A 13,365-nucleotide genomic window follows, 5' to 3' on the forward strand; every position below is an offset into this window, starting at 1 on the left:
TGCCTTTTTATTGGGTAATCGATTCCATTGATGTTAAGAGTTATTAAGGAATAGTGATTATTACTTCCTGTCCTTTTTGATGTTATTTTTATATTTGAGTGGTTAGCATCTTATCTCCTTGTACTAAGCTCAACTCCAAGTTGATCAATGACCTCCACATAAAGCCAGACACACTAAAACTAATAGAAAAGAAACTGGGGCAGACCCTTGAGGACATTGGCACAGGGGAAAAGTTCCTGAAGAGAACACCAAAAGCTTATGCTCTAAGATCAAGAATTGACAAATGGGACCTCATAAAATTACAAAGATTTTATAAGGCAAAGGACACCATCAAAACAACAATGAGAGTTGTTAAAAAATCCTCAACTCCAGTAGTCATTAGGGAAATGCAAATCAAAACAACCCTGAGATTTCACCTTACACCAGTCAGAATGGCTAAGATTAAAAATTCAGGGGACAGCAGGTGTTGGCGAGGATGTGGAAAAAGAGGAACACTCCTCCACTGCTGGTGGTATTGCAAGATGGTACAACCACTCTGGAAATCAGTCTGGTGGTTCCTCAGAAAACTGGGTAGGACACTTCTGGAGGACCCTGCTATACCACTCCTGGGCATATACCCAGAGGATTCCCCAGCATGTGATAAGGATACATGCTCAACTATGTTCATAACAGCACTATTTATAATAGCCAGACACTGGAAAGAACCCAGATGTCCCTCAACGGAGGAATGGATACAAAAAATGTGGTATATAATACACACAATGGAGTACTGTACAGCCATTAGAAACAATGAATTCCCGAAAGTCTTTAAAAAAATGGATGAAACTCGAGAACATCATCATAAGTGAGGTAATCCAATCTCAAAAGAGCACTCATGGTATGCACTCACTGATAAGCAGATATTAGCCTTGATGCTTGGAATACCCAAGACACAATCCACATTTCAAATGATTTACAAGTAGAAGGAAGGAGAGGCCCCTGGTTCTGGAAAGGCTTAGTGCAGCAGTATAGGGGAATACCAGAACAGGGAATTGGGAAGGGTTGGATGGGGGAACAAGGGGAGGGAAGAGGTCTTATGGGACTTTCAGGGAAGGGAGATCCAGGAAAGGGGAAATCACTTGAAATGTAAATAAAGAATATATCTAATAAAAAAAGGAAAAAATAGATCATAGCCATCATATAACTGCACCAAATTGACTGTATCCAGTGACACTCATCATGGAAGCTAGAAGACATTTTGATCTCCCAAAGCTTACTATTCCTACATAAAAATAAAAATTCTCTCACCAAACAGTGTGACATTGCTGTAGAATTTGGTAGGTAAGTCAAGGGAAGAGGATAAGAGCAGGAAATAAGATGAAGGTGATTGATTGGATTGGTGAACACAACATCAAAGTGTGTGAGTCAAAACTGTAAACTAAGAAAATAACCATTTAAACCCATGTCAGGAAGAGCATAAAGAATCACTGTTGCCTGAGCCAGACAATAAGGCATGAAGAGACACTGTATAGAAGGAAAGGGGAAACCAGCAAGAGAGGAGCTGATTCATGTAGGCCAGAAACAGTGTTTAGTCTATGTCCTCAGATTAGTAGGGGCTCAGTAACGATGGGTTTTTGACTTGAGATCAGTGCCTAAGATGCTAATATATGAATATCAGGGAACAAAATAAGAGTGCCTAAAACTTTTAATATAAATATTTCAGAAATAATACAATATATGGCATAGACCCTAAGATTCAGCATGGCCCTGACTCTACATAAAATACTATAGCATTGAAGAAAGTCTTTCAAACTCATGTGAAATAATTGCACAGTACAGCAGCCAAAGGACTGTCATACAAATAGGGATTATTTCCTCAGTAAACAAGCTAAATTGGTCATGATGGTGGGATTGCAGTCCAGTGTAACTAACTTTCTTTGTAAGAGCAGCTCACACTGTGAGTGTGCACAGACAAAAATCACACTAAAGACAGTGAGGAGAGCCTGTCTGCAGTCAGGAGAGGGGCTACAGCAGATAACATCTCTGCGTGTCTCTTTTCCTGGATCCCAGCCTCCAACTCTTGGGAATAGGCCTTCACTGTCCAGTGCTTCTAGCCTGTGGTATTCTGTTAGGGTAGCCAGGCAGACTAATACAATAATATTTTCCTACTCAAACCTCAGCATTGACTGAATGTCTCTACTGGTTTAAAAAGCCTTGACATGAAACTCTTATCTGGGTTTTGAAGTTAGTTAAGAAATGCTGGATCAAAGAGCCTCATTATTTCAAGCATCTCTCTCTCTCTCTCTCTCTCTCTCTCTCTCTCTCTCTCTCTCTCTCTCTCTCTCTTAGTGAAAGAACAAATCTTCGTGAATTCTCAAATAAAATAGATCTAGGTATAAAAAGCATGCAAACCTTTCATTCATTTATTTTCTTAAAGTAGAATAATAATATTAAAATGCCTAAAGAATTATATGTTTGCCTAAGATTATATCATGAGTACCTGAAAACAATGACTGTTAACTAATTAATCAAAATGTCATTAAAACATGCCAAAGTAAACTTAGAAGGTCAATACTCTTAGCTCTTTCAACAAGTAGGAAATTTTATTTTGATAATCAAAGATATACAATATTAACACAGAACAGTCTCCTAGACAGTCCTCTCTTCCACCCTGAGGACACTGGTCGGTCATTAAAGGGCATTTCCCACAAGTACTCAGCCTGTGTCATATACAGGCAGCAGCATTTTATCCTGAGTTTACCTAATAACACTAATATGATCTCCTCTCCAGACTTGATGCCACAACAAAGAAAGCAAGTTCAGGGCTGCATAAAAATATCTTCACCAACAATTCCAGCAGCAGGTGTTTCCAGAGTGTACTTGGCATATAAGCATGTGCCAAATGGCTAAGCAGTTAGTTCTCAGTACACTGGACATGGACTTTTAGCACATTAGAAGACCAGAAAGTGGATTTCCTCTGTGATAACAAGACCTTAGAAAATAAGAGTGAATCACTTAAACCAGAATTAATTGATAAATTCAAGCTTTTTTGAACAGTGTTCATTTCATGACGTAAGATAATAAAACTATTCCTCTTTATTAGGAAGTCAAGCTCACACTCAGTTTTGTAGACTGTACTTCCAAAGAGGAAATGAAGCATTCTGAAAGCAAACATACAGTCAGATATGGAAAAAATGAACTACTTGGAGACAGGCATTGGGATTGGTTAACCAGGATCAAGGGGTCAGGATGGTCAATGCAGAGAAATATTGTCTTAAATGTACATGTCTGCTTCTTATTGACTCTCAGAAGCCAAAAGCCTTACCAGGTATCCTGATTAATTTCTAGACTACCATGCAGGTATGTGTATACAGTCACTAAGAATGTTTTCTTTTGCAGCATGACATACATGAGTATTGAATTATGTGCACAGACCTCACTGGAGTAATCTTTGAAAATAATTCTCATTCATTTACTATAGGAGAACATGCTTAGTTTTCTGTGTGGAGCCAAAGGCTTTATAGGAAAATTATTCCAGCTTTTGGCTCATAAGCTCTGACTCCCAGATGGAAACAAAGCTTGTTTCTTATTTATCGTGCACTTTAGCTGATTTGAGGCAGTTCAGCCTGGTGTAGGAATTACAGATGAAATCTTTGGGGTTTATTAGTTTCAAATTTCTAGTTTTAAAAAGTAAGAGACTTGGGTGTTTTTATTTTTAATTCAACCCATCACTGCCTTATAAAACTTACTTTCTCATTTTGTATATCTTAATGATGCATAGATGAGAGGTGGAGAATGAACTCCAGGATGCCCACGAGCACAGCTCCAAGCCAGCAGCCCCTGGTAGATTATCAACACACACTTCTGGAGACTGGTCATTTTATAGTGAAGAATTATCTTTAGAGTCCAGTTTCATAGTGAACAGAGAAACTGTCAAAAAAGGGAAGATGAAATTATTGGGTATCCTTTCTGCAAAATACTGTGCTTAATTCCAGAAAAGCTCCATGTGTTTGCCTGATTATTTAGGTATGTCAATATGTGGTAGGCTTTGACTAGCTTATTTCACAATTTTACAGTGATTTAATGTAAATTCCAAAAACAAAAAATAATAATTTTAAATAAATTACTCTCTATGGCAGTAAAAACCATCTGCCCAATGAAAAATAAAATTCTCTGTAAGTCATGTTATCATTTAAGCTTGTGTAGTGTTTTAGCTCTCTCTCCTTGGTGGGCTACCAACAAGACCAGGAATGGAACCAGAAACATGGAAGGAAGAGTGGCTTTCAACTCTAAAGAATGGAAGCACTAGAAGAAATGTGGGTGTTGACTTGCACCCCAGGGTCCTGAAATGCAAACTAGGGTGATGTAAGGAAAGTGTCAGTTGTACTCTTCATGGGAGTATAGGGTACAGAAAAGTTGATGTTCCTTGAAAATTGAGTTGATAACAATTATGGCAGCCAGTGGTAAGTGTTGTGCTATAGTACCATCAGTGGTATGTCTTTGTCTACAATTTCTGGAATAGAGCTTCTGAAACCTAAAATTTCCTGAGTGGTGAGAGACTATCAATAACAAGTTCTCCCTTGTTCATATCCACAGCAGTAAGATGATGTAGATAGGCTTCCTTGGACAGGATAGGTTTTAAAATCTTTTAAGATAAATTATTGATTAATGTCTGAAGATTTTCAGTTACATATAGCTCTCTAACCTGCAGGGGGAGAAACATGGCTAGAAATTATGGTGTACAAATTCTAAGCCAAAGGTTTAAGGATTTTGTGTGTAATGATGAACATGTTACATGGAAGCTGTGCAGGGAAGATGGAATGTGAGAAATCATTCTAGAAAGGTGTGTAAGATATATGGGGAACTAGTTTTGCATGGCTGGTCCCAAGAGCAGGGATGTTCTATCACTGTCTTATATACACTGTTTTATATACAAGAGGGAGACACCTTATCAAATGAGCCCTTGCACTGTGAGTTTGTCTGACTTTGAACTGTTAGTCAAGTGCTAGAGTATTACATGATGTTGGGAAAAAACACACCAACATCTTAGTCAACCTGATTTCTGAAGCAGGCTGATTTCTGAAGCAACAGTGATAGAGCAGTAGTGAAACAGAGGGGCTTGAGGAAGCCCATGACATCCGTGTTTGTATCATTCTCAAAAGCTTTGATTGTATTATTTCTCAGTGCCCACAAGAATCCTATGAAGTCATTACTTCTCCCAGGAAAAGAACTGCCCCAGGAGTTCAGCCATTTGTTTGAAGACAAGTCCTTCCTCCCTTCAACAGTGGAGTTGGACCTTAATCCTAATTTCCATTTGATTTCAAGACTCCCTTTTGGCTGTATAAGTATTTGATTTCAAAGCTTTCAATTTGAATTCTAAAATCCATTTAAAATACTGAATTAGAGAAGCTTGCCTTTCAGCAGCTAGGAATATGCTTTGAAAGAGCAATGAAGGAATCTCATTTTGAAAACTGAGACCATTGCATAGTCTATATTGGAAGGCATGTTAGCATTAGTATGGTCTTGTCTGAGCATAGACAAGACTTAAAAGAGAAGTGTCTCTGCATAGAAACTATGGAAAAGACAAGGGCAAAATCCCAAAAAAGAAGAAGAAGATGATGATGGGGCTGGAAAAAAGCACAGCTTGGATACCTGTCCCATGAGAAAGAATACAGAGGGGAAAACTCAGGAAGGCATTGCAATTCTTTAAGAGGTAAAAAGATGGGGACCAGAGAAGAATCTACTGGGTTTCAGCTTTCTGAGGAAACAGTATATGGATCCCTTGAGGAAAAGCAGGTTAAAGATGACTTTCTAATCACTGTGAGTGTATATGATTGAAACAAATTGTCCAGACTAAGCCTTTGGCAGGGATATACCAAGGGTCACCCCATTTAATAAAATGTGCGAAATAGCAACACAGCTATCCCAGACACTCTAAGGATGTACAATCCAGACCCAATATTACAACTCTGATTTGGCTTCTGAAATGGGAGAAAGGAAGGAAGGAAGGAAGAAAGGAAGGGAGGGAGGGAGGGAGGGAGGGAGGGAGGGAGGGAGGGAGGGAGGGAGGGAGGAACAAAGGAAGAAAGGTAGGAACAAAGGAAGGAAGGAAGAAAACAAAGAAGGAAACAAAGAAACAAAGAAAGAAAAGAGTCCATGATTCATTTTTAATCTAATAAATCAAATCAAGAAAAAAATATCCTGAGAAGTTAAGATGCAGCTTAAGCTATTTTTAGAAATGACAAAAGTACACGCTAAAATGATCCTGGTTTGTGGATATGAAGAACAGATGAAGTGGATTCTAGTGTTTACATTTCATCATTTTTCACAAAAATAATCTTCCTGCATAGTGTTTACTCCTTCAGTGTTGCTTTCCCTTGTGAGATGGAGCTTCTGTGCAAAAGCAAAAAACATAGAAGCACTGGCCCTACAAATGAGTGCACAAAAAACATTAATGTTTGCACATGTTGACAGATATATGCATTAACCACACACACAAACATACACACACACATACACACACAAAACATACCACATGCATGAGATTAAAAAAAATTAATGAATGAATTAGTAATTATGTAATTCATTAAGTATAGAACAACTGAGAAAGACTCAGTGTTGGCTTCTGGCTACCATACATAAGCATGTGCGCCTGCACCCTTTACACATAACCTTAAACACACATCACAAACAACCAAACAGAAAACTCAGCATTTGCAGTCTCTCCTCTAAAAAGTGAGTACTGTTAAAGTAACATTGTAAAGTAAATTACATGCTAATTATAGTGTTTATGTTTTAAGATGGTGTTTTTTGTTTGTTTTACACAAAGCAAAGATTCTAAGACATAATTTTGTTTACAGACTAAAGTCTGAATATAGCATCTTCAGGTTATGAACTTAAGGAAACTTGAAAGACAAACTTCTTGCACTGATTTATTATCATATGTAGAAGATGGGATGCAGAATATTGCAGCTCTGTGTCTTCTTCTCCCTCAGCATAGCCAAGCTTGGCTGAAGGGAAGGGAACTTAGCCATGTATCAGTGGATACAGTGCAAGATCTCTGTAGGCAATGATTTCAGAGAAATAAACACATTCCATCTTAGGATATTGGTTCATTTATTGGGGGTGGGAGAAAGAAAGGTGTATTTGTGCCCCTGGGGAGGGGGCCAAGGGTCTTTGAGGCAAGGTTTTTGTGGCTATGTGCAATTGGCCAATACAGAAGTACTGAAAGATACTTCATCTAAACACTGAGGGGATGTAAGGTGGGGGATGTGGTAGGGGAAACCTTAAAATGTAAAACAAGGATTGAAGTCTGATAACTGGGTAATAAATTCCTGCTAGGGTTGAGTGGTGGAGCCAGCTTATGCTGCCAGATTGGGAGTGGGGAGGAAGCCAACTCCTGCCATCCACAAATTTTAGCTATCTGGGGTTGAAGGGCCCACGATTCTTTCTCCATAACCATGGGCCATTATGGTCCCACAGAATATAGAGCAACACCACTTGGGAAAGTCCTGTTTTCTCACTAACTTGTGATCCTGACAACCCGCTCTCTTAATTTTCTCATGCTCTCTTGGCAGCAGATCACCCAGGCCAACCTCATCCTCTGGAAACAGGACTTATTGACTTGGATTTGGCTCTTCCTTTCCCCCCATTCTGCTTTCCTGAAGGTGTGCTTTCTGTGTGGGCTTGACTCTACCCCTCTAAATACATAGTGGTGAACTTCTAAATGAATTATCTTCTGCCTGCTTTTGTAAGTTTACAGGACAGAAAAATGAATATTCAGAGAAGAAAATCCATCCAGAGAAACAATAAACAAAGCCTGATCCTTCACTGATCCAGTGAACATCATCCAACAATACAATATAGCCTATAAATTCTAAGCTCCTATCCATTCATGAAGGAAATTCCTTTGAATAAGGCTTTTTCTTATTAGAAGTGTCACATGTTATAGTATACTTCAGTTATTTTTGGAAAAATTCTATAATCTATTTAAATAATGATTAAAGAAGTGATATACATTTGTTTATAATGACAGCGTTCGGTTAGTTATGAAAATATCTTGCAGAACATTATCATTTATAATATGTGAGATTTGAAAACTTATTTAATTCTCTGAGGTTTTTTTATGCTCAATTAAAATCTAGAATCTGATGGGATGGACAATATAGTAATTGCTTATTCATGTTACAGGAACAAATAAAAACTAAATAGACCAAGAATAGGATAGCTATTAAATCCTTGTCTGGTTTACAGATGGTTCAGAGCTAGAGTATCAAATAAAAGAATAAATAACGCATATGCCTGTAGCCTTTATTAGTTTGAATATGGATTATGAGGTGATTAGATAAATTCGTGTGTCATTTTGTTTTTATAATCTCAGGCCTAAATATAAACATAACTGAATGTAAAATACAGATTTCCCCATTTGAACTTGCAAAATAAACCCATACTTGTTTCATCGAAGCTATACTTTCAAGTACCTGTGTTCACCCACCCACTGTCTCTCGGTGCTTATGTTAATCACTGAGATGTGATCTGGATTTTCAGAATTTTATGAGTGTGGAGTGGTGGGGGAAGATAAGCTACTGAGGCAACCTGAGCATTGTGCATACCTCACAGTGGTCTACTGCAAAACCTTATCATCGGCCTGTCTTCCTTTAAAAACAAAAATTACAACTCACTTTCACTAAGTTTCTGAAGCACTCTGTAATTTAGGCAGGCACTGAAGTTGTAATTATTCCTTGGTTTCCAAAACACTGGGACTTCAGACCTTCACTGTAAGGCATGGTGTCTAGGGTTTTTATTAAAGAGTTTTAGTGACATTGATTCAAAATAGGACTTGATATTGATTCAAAATATGATTTGTAAAATAAGTTTTATGTACTTTTATATATTTTCATTGATTCATTGAATATACAGTCAGGACAAAATTGTACAACATGCATACATTACATCCCATTACAGAACTGCATCTACTGGTTCCTCACAATGGGATACCCAACCTAGCACAAATATCCTTAGGGAAGCAGGACTCATTTCTATTTCAGTGTTCTAGTATATCCTTCACATAGCTTTAGATATGTTTCCTAGTTAAGACCAGATACAATCAATGGCTCCTATAACCACCACTCTGTAACACACAGAGGTGAAGTTGAATCTCAACTGTCACCTCTCTTCTACTGTGATACATTATGGTGGCATTTTAATCAAGCATTTTATGTCCATAATCAATAGCAAAAAATCAACAGCAAAATGCATCTGGAACCCTGTTTGTCAAGATCTTTAACAGGATCTGTCTAAATCAGAGCATAGGTCGTTTCCTTCTCTCCTTCCATTTTCTTTCTTTTCATCTCTTCTGAATTCTCCAAAGCTGGAGAAGAAAAAAATGGGGAGAATTTGCCTGAGTGTCACTTCATTTCAACAATGGAGATGGGACAAATGAGCAGGCTTATAAGTCTTTGGATTGATGACATTAAGATAGGTAAAGTATCAGCCCTCTACTTCTCAAGCACAGCCTTGGTGCAGCTGAAATAATCACGGAGGAGGCAGGTTGGGGAGAAAATGCAAACCCACCCTGATTTGTTGTTATCAATACACATTTATTCTTACTTCAATATATCTATGGCTTTAAAATAAGACTTAAAATCTGATGTTTACAGAAAAGGAAGCAGGATAAAAATTGCCCTCAAAATTAAAAATATGAGATGAGCAAAATTTATTTTTAAAAAGGAAGCCAGAAGCACAGTTAATCCATAAAATTTGTGCATGAAGTCATTTCCTACTCTAGCAAGGGACTTCAAGTCCAACATGTAAACATCTAAGCACTGGAGAGGACCCAGGAAACACAGTTAACCAAACCCCAGAGTCCATAAAAGGCAGACCAGCTGACAGAAAAGAAAGAGGCTTGACTGTAAATTCTAAAGAAAATAATTCTCAGAGCTACAGAGAATGTGTGACATTATAACTATCATCTTTGAGAATGCCTTCTTTTAATAAGTCCTTAAAATCAAGATATAGCAATGACATGATTCTAAAGTTGAAAACCAAGAGAGGTTTATTTTGTTGTTGTTGTTGTTGTTGTTGTTGTTGTTTTAAGCAATACAAAGCACTATAAAAAGTTTAGATGTGCAGTCTGTGATGGTCTAAATTCACCCAAGAATCCTTTAGGTTTAACCAAGGAAGGACAGAAATTTTATCTTCCAAACAAGTCTTCATTTTACTAAGATATACCTTGAAGGGTGATTGAATCATAGTAAACATGAACATTTCCTTCCCCACCAGCCCTAAAATAGGGAGTTTCTGGAACTATTAATGACTAAGCCACATGGAATTAGTAATTTCTTAGATGATGTTATTTTTGCAATTTTTTGCATGAGTTTTAGGATAAGAAAACCATCTAGTAAAAATTTTTGTGTGATCTCAAACACGTTTAATATGAATGTAGAATAACTAATCAAAAGAGCAGACATATTTATATCTCTGAATATAGCATTATGTTAAACCGACTTAGTTGGGCTCATACCTTTAATCTGAGCACACCTTTAATTGGGAGGCAGAGGCAGGTGGATTTCTGAGTTCGAGGCAGCCTGGTCTACAGAGTGAGTTCCAGGACAGCCGGAGCTACAGAGAGAAACCCTGTCTTGAAAAACCAAATAAATAAATAAATGAATGAATGAATGAATAAATAAATAAATAAATAAATAAATAAATAAATAAATAAACTGACTTAACAGCAGATATTAATTTTCTCTTTTTAAATATAAAGCATTTAATTAAATAGTTCATTTTGTATATGCATTTGCAAATCTTATTTGATTATTCCAATACAATTTGTTCTAGTAGCCATTAGAAAATACATATAAGTAGTTCCTTTATAATGATGAATGAATACATTCAATTCCTTAACTAAAATGGCAATATTGCTCATTTTCTATCATTGTCAGTCTGTAAGATAAAAATATATCAATATTCCATTTTCTTTGATCTTGTAGCCATGGATATCCACCATACTATAGTTTATTCTTACTTAGATATATCTATGCCTTGTTCATCATCTGCCTTTTTACAATTTTTATCTTTACTTAGATTAAAAGTGAAAACTAGATATTTGATTCTGTTCTCCACAAGACTCAAAAAAATCTATAACCTAAAGTGGTGATTATTTTTCTTATATTTACACCTATGGAATCTCCTTATGTTATCTTTTTCCTATTAGGTCATGACCACTGAAGACACAATATGGCTAATTTTCTTTTAAAGAATTTGACAATATCAATTGATTAACTCCACATTTGTTTTTAAATAAATTCTGAACTCACTCTTCCTCTTGTCATCAAACTTGTCAATTCTTCCTTCTCACTTCACCACCTGCAGCTCTGGTGTGAGCTGCCTAACTTAAGCTGTCAGTGTGTCACCAGAATGCCTCTGGTGAGGAAACCTCCCATGACCTTTCATAGGTGATGAACCCTTTACAGCCCTTCCATTTAAATGTCTCCTCCCATTTTATTCTCTTGCTACAACCTCCTTGTTACCCACTTCTCTTAGCTGCTACTTAAAGACAATTTCCCAGCATTCCATCTGCATCCTACAGCTTTGCTAGAGCTACTACAACAAAGTAAGTGGAGGCCTAATGAATGAATGAATGGAGACATGATGAATAATGACTCAACACCACCGATTTTTTTTTGTTTTCCTTTTTTTATTGGATATTTTATTTATTTACATTTCAAATGTGATCCCCTTTCCTTGTTTCCCCTCTAGAACCTCCCCTATTCTATCTCCCCTCCTGATGTTTCTATGAGGGTACTCCCCCACCCACCCACACCCATTTCCCCGCCCTCGAATTTCCCTACCCTGGGGCATGGAGCCTTCACAGGACCAAGGGCCTCTCCTCCCACTGATGCCCAACAAGGCCATCCTCTGCTATCATCCTCTGCTGTATATGTGGCTGAGGTCATGGGTTACTCCATGTGTACTGTTTGGTTGTGGTTTAGTCCCTGGGAGCTCTGGTAGAGTCTCCTTGGTTGATATTATTGTTCTTCCTATGGAGTTGCAAACCCTTTCAGCTCCTTCAGTCCGTTCTATAACTCCTCCACTGGGGACTCCATGCTCAGTTCAATGGTTGGCTGAGAGCCTCCATGTCTATATTTGTCGGGCTCTGGCACAGCCTCTCAGACAACTATATCAGGCTCCTGTCAGCAAGCACTTCTTGGCATTTGCAAAAATGTCTGGGTTTGGTGTCTGTCTATATCATGGATCCCCAGGTGACTCAGTCTCTGGATGGCCTTTCCTTCCATGTATGCTCCACAAATTGTCTCTGTATGGTCTTAATGTTTATCAAGAGTTTGGTAGAGGTATCACTTACAATCAGCAGGGATGAAGGACTATTAGAGTACTATGGTTGAAAACAACAGGGCTAATAGCAGTGAAGAGTAATAACCACCTCAGAAAAGGTCCCTGAAAAGGTTATTTAGAGGCTAACATACAGCCCAGAGTGATGACTTGGTACTCCAGTAGAAAACCCTGTCAACATTATCCTTCATTTCTCCCACTGACTTCAGTGGATGGAGCATGCCAAAATCCAAAAGGTTTAAGTGTGCGTGTGTGCTCACATGAGTGTGTGCATGTGTGTGTGTGTGTGTGTGTTTCATGTATATGCCTCCGACTTTACAGGGTAAACATTTAATTTTATGTGTCAATTTCATAAATAAGACTAATGAAAAACAGAGAAGTCACAGGAGGAGGAAACAAAGAGGAAGAGGAGAGGAAGGGAGGTAAAAGGAAGAAATGAAGGACTGATTCACGCCCTGTTAGTTAATCAGATATTTTCTTCATTGCTCTTCCAGGCTACAAATAGATGCACTAGTTAAATTCCCTATCTGCCCCCTCAGGAGGGCCTAGAAAACTATTTGGTAATTAGCAGATGTCTCTAAAGTGTCCTGTTGCCTGTGAAAGCAACTTCCCCAGCAATCAAATGTTGCATACAAGATGCAGCATCATAGAAAGTTATTGTTTACATATTCTCTCAATAGATCTAATTCTACTGACCCTAAGAACTTAGTTTTACCTTTGCTTGAGAGACAACTGAGTCATCAAATGGAAAAATAACTTCTCTCACTTCAGACATCTATAAAATTAATAATAATAAAAAATACATAAATGTATAGAGCCCACAGTCTGTTCAATGAACTTTTCCAAGTCAGTAAGTCTGTCTTGCCTTTGTCCTTAAAGTAGACCAATAATTAAAATATTATTATCAATTTATGAAAAAGAAACCATGAAAGTGAATGAAAACAAGGGAATGCATATATGGGACAAGCTGGAGGGAGGAAAACAAAGGGGGAAATGTTATAATCATATTGCAATCTCCCAAACAAAATTAAATTA

This window comes from Apodemus sylvaticus, chromosome 18 (assembly GCF_947179515.1).
Source record: "Apodemus sylvaticus chromosome 18, mApoSyl1.1, whole genome shotgun sequence".
In the NCBI taxonomy this organism is placed as follows: domain Eukaryota; kingdom Metazoa; phylum Chordata; class Mammalia; order Rodentia; family Muridae; genus Apodemus; species Apodemus sylvaticus.